Here is an 11434-nt window from a genome sequence, read left to right as displayed (position 1 = left end):
TGCTGCGGTTTTGTCTGCACTTTCTGCACCACATCCATTTACCCTGATAATGCTCGTGAATGCGCGCGCACACACACACGCACTGTAACATGCATGAAGTCAGGCTGGTCACACACACGTCCACATGATGTGGTTTTGTAAAAACTTTGGTCGTCTCATTTTGAAAGTTTAGTCGAGGATTTCTACAACTGATGTTTTTACAGGCACATGAACTAAATTAGCTGTCAGCCTCGTGTTACTGTAACCTGCTTACCATATGTAAAACAGTCTAAAAGTGTTAGTGGGTAACACGGTTAATGTTGTGTGTGCTGGAAATTCTCATGTGCCAAAGTAAAACTTCAGGCCTGTTACTAGTAAATGTGTATTTATGCGTTTCAAGACTTTTTGTAGCACACTGCTAAAGATCGACCACTAAGATGAAGTCCATGATTACTGCCAGTGTTGGCTTCAGAGGTTTGCTCTCTGGCTGGGATTTGAACGAGCACATCCGAGGCCACTTTGCTCAGCTGAGAGGGCGTCTGAAACATGCCTGGGATCAGCCTTAGAGGTAGAGGGAGAAGCTCAGTCATGCTGAGACCTGATGGAGGTGGTTAAGACAGGTATGGTCATAGAAGTGACCGTGAAACCGCTTCAGGCTAGGCAGCTTTCCAACCACAAACAAGAAGAGTTTCAGTTAACTTTCAGGTTGATGTGCTTAAAGTTCTTCTGTTATAAAAAGGTAAGAATATAAGACATCTGCACACAAACTGTGGGTAGAAACCACGGGACTGAGATTGTGGTTACAAGCAGCAGAAACGAGCTTTGCAGAGCGACAGGGGGAAGAGATCAGTCATGCAGCACGAGCTCAGAACAGAGAGTTACTGTCCTTGATAGGAGCTGCTAGGAGCTGGGCGGTGAACACCTTGGTGTTCCTCTGAAAGAGCAGGAGGCGGTGGAGGAGGTGGATGGTTTTAATATTCAGGGTGAAAAGCATAAATGGTGGTGCATACAGAGGAGGAGGAGGAGGACAGAGGAGGAGGACAGAGGACATTCAGGGGGCCTTTTGCACTCTGACTGCTTTTATCTGAAGTTATGAAACATGAAAACAGAAGGAACTAAGAGAGCTCCAAATCCTGTTTAACACCACAGCATTACAACTCTCCCAGCAGGAGTGCATCGTGATGGAGGCCCACCCCCAAATCAGCTGCTGTGACCCAGGAAGGTCAGAGGTCGTCCAGGGAGGAAGTGAGAGAGCTAACAGACAGACAGAGAGCTGTAATGTGTGTGTTTGTGTGTCAGAGGTCAGGAAAGTGATGAGAAAAACAATGTAAAGTTTTCTTCTTCGCAGGTACCCAACGAGTTCCCATTCTCAGCTCCATATTTTTAGACTTGAAGTGTAGCTCTGAGAGTAGCTTTGCATGACTCGCGCTTCAAAATAATCCTCGTGTAACTCGTCCTGGACCTCCTCGCAGCCACGTTCAGGATATCCACTCATCCAGAGCACGTTCACCAGAAATTTAAAAAAACTTTATTTAACTACAGCTAAAGTAATTTATCACTGTTTTGTTGATGAGACAAAAAATAGACAAACATTCTTCAAAATAAGAATAAGCAGGTCTAAAATACTTATGTTCATATTAGCACAATTTTACAATTTAAGAAAGTCATAATTTATTTCACTATTAGTAATATTATTCTTTATTTAAATCCCTGAATCTGTGGTGCATCATGTTCCTGTGAGACGAGGAGCCCAACAGCCAGGCTGGGTGTAGGCTTTTATTGTGATGGGTAAAGTTTCATTAACAAAACCAACCTGTAGTTGGTGTAGGAGTGTGCAGCACTCCTTCCTCGCATGCATCTGGAAGTCTAACGTGCTATTTGTTTAACTGAAACAGAGAATCTAAAAGTTATCTTAAAGTTATCATTAATACAAACTGCTTTTAGTGTGAAACGCTACATACCTACAGGAATATGAGCATTTGAATGCACCTCCAAGTCTTTGGTTCTCTTATTGTGATTCGTGCTGTCACAGAAACGCCATGTAAACGTTTGCCACCACATTAGCGCTTTAGCAGGGTGGTGCTGCAATATGCAACGGTTTATCAGCTGGAGGACGTGGCTCCCCTCGCAGTGTCTGTTTGTTGCCTGTCTTATTCATGTTTGAATCTTTACTCTCTAGGCTTCCACAGAATGAGCTGAGTGTTTTGAAAAAGCACTCTGAGGTAAGTGATGAGCTGGGAGCGACAGATCCACCTCACAACACCATGACTGAGGGTAACGCCAACAAAGGAAACCTCCTGCATAAATGAACCACGCCAGCAGCTTTGAGAAAATGACTGTGTGCAGTTTCATGCCGTCGCCACATGAAGCACACACTCTCGCACCTCCTCCACATGGCCCTGGTTCATCTCAGCTGGACTTTGATGCTTAAAGTGGCGTAAATCTCTTCTGTCACACGGTCAGGGCCACCCAGCCCTCCGCAGGTCACTGCACGGGAAGCAGAGGCCATGGCACAGTAAAAACAGTTTATGCTTCGAGTCACGACGTGTTTGCATTCCTGCTCTCCTCCTTTTTTTACTCTTAGACCACAGGTGGGCAATTGATTTTCCCAAGTGGCCATGTGAGAAACTGGGACTGCTGCAGAGGGCTGCACCAATAAGCTGAACTCAGCTCTGCTCAGTTTTAATTGATCTCTTTATAAACTGCTGCTGGTGAGAGTAGATTTTGCTTTTGGGCAATGAAAATGGGGTTTTTTTGTTCAGTGAGGGAAATTTGGTGTGTTTTAAACTTGAAAAGGTGCAATAAAGTCAGATTCAATGCGAGGGACTCATCACTGAGAGAGGATCTGTATCTGAACTTTATAACAGTATGTTTCACAGATCAACATCTTTATTGCTGCTGTCCCAGTAAGGATCTTGGTCTCCAGCAGGGTTAAAGGAAACTGCAAGTTTCTCATGAAAGTTTTCACCAGGCTGTACGATTCATGTGCAAATAAGCCCTGTTCCTGTAGGTAGTTCATTATTTAGTGCAGATGCATCAACAGCCAGCACAGGATCTGCTTTCCATTCTGCATGTGAGAGCTCTGAAATGTCCTTCTCACAAAACTCCTGAATTTCTGCTCTCAGCTGCGAAGCTGAACCACCTGACCGCTGTGTGGTAGCCTATGTCACCGTTTCAGTTGCATGCTCTTGTGCAACAAACTGGGATTTAGTGCTCTCATCCCGGTGAAACTGCAAAAATACCAATTTCAGTTCTTTGTTTTCACAAGTCTGATGTTTTTGTCAGATTTGGACAGCCGTCGGTTGGAACACCTGCCGTGGTCCCTTTTATTGAGCACATCGGTGCCAGCTCCTCTGTAATCTCAAACTCCTTTATTATTGCACATAAAACATGAGTAAAACTGGGTTATTTGTGTACATGGCAGCTCTCATCCAGAGCCATGGAGTAAACGTCTGCTTTGTTTTACAAGTGAAGCTCCAGATTTCTCTCGATGTCCTTGATTAGTCCTTTGATGGTTCGCCTGGAGAGGAGCATATTCTCCAATGTGTCGTTTGTTCACAGCATATTAGCGTGGCAGAGTCTAACAAACACTCTTTGATAAACTGCATCAGAGCGCTGCTCACTGTTCTTTATGATTACTGTGGGAAATCACAAAGCTGCTTTTTACTGCTCCATCTGTAAGTGAAAACAAAGTCCTCGTTGCTTTTGCAACTTTGCTCACAAACTTTCAGTCAAGTTCTTGTATTTTTCTGCATGTTTAGTCGGCTCTCCATAAACTTTGTCTTTTGAAAACCTCTAAAATCTGCATCAGTCTTTCCTTTCTGAGTGTGAGCTGACATCTTTCAAACCCACATCTCTCTTAAACAGCTGCTCCAACCACCGAATCCACTTGCACACGTGTACAAACATGAAGAACAAGCGAAACAAAACAGCTTCATCAAAGAGTGTTCAGTGACTGAAACTGCACGATGTAGTTATATCTAACATTAATCCTTATTTCCCATCGACCTCTTGCAGGCTGTTGCTGCACTGCACAGCACACCTGGCTGTACAGTGGCCATGTCTGACATGGCACAGCTGCTTCATTTATTGTTGCTCTGGAAAATGTTCAAACAACAACGTGTTGTTTCTGTTTGATCACGAAACTTTGAACTGATGAAAAATAAAAACCTACTTCTGAGACGTGTGCAGCACCGGGGGAAGAAGAAGTCACATGATTCTCCGGTAAAGTTGACAAAATTTGTTCTGTTTGTTATGAACTAAATAATTGAAACCATCGCCTTTAAGTCTGCAACATTTTACTCCTCCACCTCTCTCCTCCACGCTTTTCCCACCCTCCTCCCCCCCTTCCCTACATCCGTCTAGCACCCGACCTTTGAACCTGCCCATCGTGGGAACATCGTCAGAAGGATGAGTTGGCGTGACGACCGGGAGAACATTACCACGGCGATGATGAGTCTAACAGACCACCGCAGCACCTGTCGGCACGCACACGTCTGAATGTGGATGCTGCTTCCTGAACCTTTCATAATAAAATACTAACAGAGACCATTTATCAGACGTGGGTACACAAAACGGCTCGTGACTCTCCTCAGTCTTTCAGAAAGCTGGAGGAAACAGCCAGAGAGCAACTCAAATAAACAACACGTCACAGCTGGAACACATGGATACATCTGCATACTGTGCAGGCAACCAGCCTTAAAGCTCTGCGTGACGGCCACTAAACCTTTGTCAGGTTAGTTTGCAATGTTTAAGCAGAAATCGAGGAAACACAGTCACAGCAGTATAATTCATTGGCATGAAAATCAGTTTACAAATGTACGAGGTAACATCAGAGACTTGAAGGAGAAATGAAACATTATTATCTGAAACTTTTATTTTAAAAATGTGTCTGAAGACGAGATCAGCAGAACTGCGTGAAGAAAGAAAAGTGCTCCTGTGAAGGAAACTCTCCCACCGTCAGACTGAAACTCGACTCCATCACTCGGTCAGGAGATGACGAGAAAAATTTACAACCTGTCATCAATCACAAACTGTGGGAACTGTGGAAAAACAGACAGACTGCAGCCTTAAAGACTCGCTGTGTGCACGCCATGCAGCCTGAGAGCATCTGATGAAGTCACTGTTACACCTCATATATAATCAGCTCCTCACAGAAAGTCTGCACAGAGTTAAATCACAGTTTTTCTATAATATTAATAATTTATTTGCGTTCGTATCTAGTCAAGCGTGGGCGGCACAGAAAACGTAAAGCTTACTCTAAACGTATTATTTCTATTTCCATGGTTGTAAGTGTGTGGCTGGTGTGGCAGAGATGACTTTACATTTGAGTCGATGATGCTCAGATTCAACTTTATACTGTCAGTGTAGTAAATGCAACTCGGCCGAGATACCTGCGAAACATCTGCGAAACATCTGCTTGAACTGAGTTGTGTGCAGAGCAGCAGGTCAGCTGATCACAGCCTGCACAAGTAAATCTCCTGCAGCTCTCAGCAGAAATGACATTCATGAAAATCAGAGATTCGATTAATGAACATTTGTATTGTCATGTACTAATATTATATCTACCTGTAGCGTCCTCCAAGGCGCTACTTTTTACTTTCTTACTCTGACTACATTTCAGAGTCGGTGCTTTTTCACTTTTAACTGAGTAAAGAAGTTGAATCAGCACTTTAGCTTTTACTTGAGTATTTCTAACACAAGTATTTGTACTTTTACTTAAGTAAAAAAAAAAGTGTGTTTTTTACCGAAATAGTTTCATCGTAGATATATTTGGAAATAATATTTTGACAGATTTTCCTGAGCGCTTGATGAGACAGCAGAAGGTTAGAGTGGAGTTGTTTTACAGAAATATGCTCTGTTGTGATTTATCAGACTACTTTCTTAAATATTATTAATTATAGGGACATTATTTATATGTGTTTTCCTTCTCTGTGCTCTGTGTACTCTTACATCCAGATATGTTGTCCTGTACTCATCACTAAACGACTGCACTGGTTTGTTTTCATGTACAAACCATCCTGATTGAACTTCCTTATCTGTGTAAACTCTTAATAGCCTCAAACAGCTGCTATGATTTGTGGTTCTCTGGTTCGTTCCTCTTTAGAGGAACCAGCACAGGATGGGCGTTCTGTTATTTTGCACCTCGTCACATAAAAACCCTTCTGAGCACATTAAAGCTGAATGCTTGTGTCTCTCATTAAGACTTTTCAGAAGCTTGACCTGGTTTTTGTGTTATTTTAACTCATTCTGTGTTTTTTTGTGTTAGGATGTCAGCTGGGATTTGAACCATGAACCTTCTCGTCCCTAAAAAATAGATTTTAATCTCAACGGACTTCCTGGTTAAATAAATTTAAGAAATCAATCATTTTCTCTTTGTTCCATAAGTGAAAAAACACCTGAGTCTATTTTCTGACTCGGAGGCTCAAGGACTGATGAAGGAATCCGATCTGCTTTGGTCTGGAGAGCGACAGTGTGTGAATGACTGGGAGCCGGCCTGCGGTGCGAAACAGCTGTTGTTTCCACCGCATTCCTCTCCAACCACAAACAAACAAGCACATCTATAAATCAGCAAACAAACCTCTGGGACTAAACCACGGAGGAGCAATCCTGATAATAATGATGATTCTCGATAGCTTCACTCCTCATGACTGAGGTTAGAGTGAGATTTTATCACTAACTTACTGCAGACAAGCAGACCGAGTGCCGCTCACTAGATATTAGAGGAAGCTTCTGTCTAAATTGAGCTTAAGTGTTCTGTCTTGTTTTTCAAATGTAGCCATGAACCGCACATTTCCAGGAATATCGGCTCAGCAGAACAGCTGCCAGAGGAAGCTGCTCCTCCTGCATCGCTCGAATTTTACCGATAACCTCTACAGCCTCCAACCTGCACTCCACCGGAAGTCGTCACATTTGAACGAGCCGGCAGAAGACAAATTATGAGATGTGGCAAAGGTGTCCAAGGGAAGTTTATGGACGTGATTTGATAACACACGAGAGAGAGGAAGCGTCAGACTCCACCGAAAACTGGACAGTGGTGCCATAAATAGGCCTGTTTGTATCTGATAAAAGAAATCTGAAGTCTGTGCATAAAGGATGGCTGTAGACAAATGTATATAGCAGTAGGTGGTAGAGCAGGGCGATATGACCAAAAATATTTATCACAATATACATTTGAAAATTTACGATAACGATATAACTGACGATATAATTGACGCGAGACAAAATACTTTACAACTCCACAACTTTATTAGTGCAAAAAAAAAAAAACCTCATCAATGTATTTTCACTTAAACAAGCAGCTGTTTTTTTATCTGCATTAAAGTTATGTAAAAATGTAACAGTGCAAATGCAAATTCCTTGCTGACAGTTTAACCAAAAGGCATTTCCAGTGGAAACTGGCCGACATGTCCTCAGCATAACCATGTAGAATATCCACAAAACTTAAAAACAGGTTATACACACACAGTACGGTAATATTATGTTGAAGCACACAGCACGTATCACTCCGCGAGGCTCCGCCTACGATGCCGTAACGCTCCGACAATCCATCAAGCGGTGCGGCTTCGTAGCTCAGCAAAGTCGTACTAAAACATTTGACAGATTTTCGAGCGCCGTGCACATAAAATCGTTTCCAGGTCAGTAAACACAACCAGAGTTCATACATAAGGCACACGGGATTATAAGGGGCTCTGTCGACTTTCAGAAAAATCAAAGGATTGATTTTAAGTGTGCCGTATTTTCCAAACAACACGGTAATAACGACGGCCCGCTAGCATGCGCTACCAAAAATAGTGCTTTGTTGTGTATCTGACGGACGAAAGCTAAACCAGTTCCACACCACTGAAGCTGCAGCATTTTTACAAACCAGTTCAGGTTCATCGTTTCATTCAACGATCCACTTTCTCCGCCATGTGCGTATGAAAACAAAGGCACTGCGCACCCAAATTCTATCGTCATATTTCATTTTCTTATCGTTGCCCAACATTATACCGTGAACGGTATGATATGACCCAGCACTAGTACGTAGCTGCAGTGACTTCACTTCTGAGAATTCAGATGCTGTTAGCAGATGTTGTATGTTAGCATTCGGCCACTGACAAACTGGTGTTTGGGGCCAGAAGTGACCAAATGTGCATGAAAGGAGTGCTAAGTTAACAGCTACTGCTAACACACGGCACCCACAAATATTATGGATTTCATTTTTTAGAGACCAAAACAGTTTTTGTGTCAGGCTGCAAACATGGGAGCCTATGAAGACTGACTCCACCCACCTGCCTGTGAGGGGCAGCCAATGAGAAAGAAAGTCAGGTAAAACAGACAGATGTTTCAGACAAATAAGGACTATTCTGAACGACGCACCGTGCAAAGCTACTCTAGGCGAGTCTGAGAATGCAGCGATACTTTAATCTGACACATCCCCACAAGCATGACTGTCGAACATCGCTGGGAGTTTTTATGGGAGGAAGCAGAAGCAGAACAGCACAGACGGATCTTCCTAAAAGCCAGCTGATGTGGAAGAATCACTGAAATTTGTTTAGCGTATGGGAAGAGGAGTTACATGTTGGTAATATCAATGGCACTAAAGTTACATCAGTATTTACACTCGTCCATTTCTTATTTTGCTTCTGTTCAGTTCATTAGTAAAAGGAAAACAAGCCTTTAAGCCAAATGTTGACCAGTTGTGAGATTTTTCTGTCACCGACAGACGAGCTGCAAGCACAGTGTTGGAGTGCTTGTGAGAAAAGAGGAAGAGGAGAGTTGTGTCAAAGGCTGATAAGGATCTGCTGCTAGCAGTAAGGGACTTTTCTCATGAGGCAGCATGTTTGCATGTGTGTGTGTGTTAAAGGTCCTTTTGTTGGGTGTGTGCAGCGTTATGCAGCAAATTTATCGTATTTCTCTGTTTTATTCCCGTCAGTCAGTCTCCACGTCGTCACTGCTCAGTAACCAAGAGAATGACATCATTTTTGGTTTCTGCGGCTCAAAGTCTGAAGCTTCTCATTTATTAGAAGTTACCGTTAAAGGCCAGCCTGTCATCTGCAGAGAGCGCAGTGATGGTGATACCAGGATCTTTAACAGTTGCAGCCTTCAGGCGATCGACCTGTGACCCTGAATGCAACACTTCATCAGCCCAGTCTCAGTTACAGGCTTGTGTACATGCTCAGTGCTGAAGCAAATCGTTTCGCTGCTCACACCAGGATCACACATTTGAGGTGTTATTTTTGAATACATTATTATTTACACTATTCATTAAAAATGTATCACTTAGTTAAGTTTAGGCATGCACTTGGTTAAAGAACTAAGAAATAATGGTTTAGTGACTGAAGCTGTTCATTTAGGTTTCGTAATTGGGAGCTATCTATGTATAGATTGAGGCTACCTCTACACTAATCCGGATACATCTGAAAATGAAGTTGTCGTCTAAAAATGCTCTGCCTCCAGTGTCGTTTTCAATCGTTTCCGAGAGTTGTTTGTCCACACTGAAAACGCTGATGTTCCTGTAGCTCGCATGCGTGAAACGACTCGACCTGCATCATTTCCGTCTGCCGTTTATATATTTTCCGGCCAAATGTCGAGGAAAAGCACAGAGTTTGTTAAATGGACTGACAATGAGGTGGAGTTGTTGCTGCGAGTAACACAAAAGTACAAAGTTGCTGAACAACAGCTCTGAGTAAACGTCGCCTTTGAAGAAAAGCTCTCTGGATCATGTACAAACTGATGTTAATCTTTAATAGGGCTGCAAACTGAGATCAAACAGAACAACTGCTGTACGATGCCGTCTGCCATCCTAGTTGAATTGGTCACATGACTGCATCACATGACTAAAATGCGTCATTGTTTGCGTCAGCCTCCATTTTCACAGTCCACACTGCGATTCATCCACTTTGGAGAGTGTTTTGAAAAAGCTCAGTTTTCCTTCACCAAAAACGCCGTCTCAGTGTGGACGCGAGGCCAAAGAGAAAAAGATGTGTTTTCAAACAAAAACGTATTAGTGTGGACACTGAAAAGATCAGGGTTAAACACAACAACTGGCTAATGAACAGTGAGAGTTCTTGCCTCGGTGATACTTCCTAAGTGAAACTGTTTGTGCAGTTATTTTATGTGGAATTGTGTTGCGTGGTATTTACCTGCCCACCAGCTCAGTCACCAGCTCGATGTTGTCCACTGGGATGTGAAGACGCGTTCACTTTACCTTCACTGTGATGGAAACAACAAAGATGTTGTCAGGGAGTCTGTTATTTTGTACTTTTGATTTCTCATGATGTGGATAATGTTCAGTTATTATTAGCTGGGGTTTGTCTGGTTAATACTAATTAATACACATAGAGGACGAGCCTCGTCCCCCTTATCTGTCCCCTCGTTCCTCTCTCTGTGCTCCTTTTTGTTCCCCCGTCTGTCGTGATTGTGTTGTCACGTCTACATGTTTCCTGTTCTATTCTGAAAGTCTTGTGTTTCCATGTTCTGTGGGTTTAGTTATGCCATACCCTGTGGCGTCAGGTTAATGTTTCTTCAGGTGTTCCCATATGGAAAAAAGAAATAGTAACAACTTGTATAATTTACTCATGAAAGTGGCCACTTTGTCATTACTTTCATATTTTTTTTTAGTATCCAAAACACACAAGTTTCAAGGGATCTTATATCTGTTTTCACTCTTGTATGCTTTTCATACAAGTTTCACACAAGACAGACACAAACTTTATAAGGTTTATATAAATCTTTTCCATATGGGTTTCCACTTCCTTCATTACCCTTCTGTGTATTTCAGTGGATTTTTCACATCTTTACACTCAAAATCAAAAAAATCAAATCAAATCACTTTTATTGTCACATCACATGTGCAGGTACATTGGTACAGTACATGTGAGTGAAATTCTTGTGTGCGAGCTTCACAAGCAACAGAGTTGTGCAAAATACAATAACGTAAACAAACAAAATACAAGAATGGCTACATCTGAAACTAATAAATATATGTACAATATATAATAGTATATGCATTTCTGGATGTGTATACTAAATATTTTTCTACGTGTGTGTGTGTGTGTGTGTACACATATTTTACAAATTAAATAGAGTAAACAATAAATAAAATATATAAAATAAAATATACAGAGTGAGACATGTGCAAAACAGTGGCATTACTGTACAGTATGTAGTGCATAATGTTAAAGTTCCAGTAGTGAAGCTGAGGTGTCTATGACGTGTTCAGCAGTCTGATGGCCTGATGGAAGAAGCTGTCTCTCAGTCTGCTGGTACGGGACCGGATGCTGCAGAACCTCCTTCCTGATGGAAGCAGTCTGAACAGTTTATGGCTGGGGTGACTGGAGTCCTTGATGATCCTCCCCGCTTTCCTCAGGCAGCGCTTCCTGTAGATGTCTTGGAGGGAGGGAAGCTCACCTCCAATTATCCGTTCAGAGCACCGCACTACTCTCTGGAGAGCTTTGCAGTTGTAGGCGGT

The sequence above is a fragment of the Astatotilapia calliptera genome, chromosome 14, assembly GCF_964374335.1.
Source record: "Astatotilapia calliptera chromosome 14, fAstCal68.1, whole genome shotgun sequence".
In the NCBI taxonomy this organism is placed as follows: Eukaryota; Metazoa; Chordata; class Actinopteri; order Cichliformes; family Cichlidae; genus Astatotilapia; species Astatotilapia calliptera.
Note: the sequence above shows the minus strand (reverse complement) of the source record.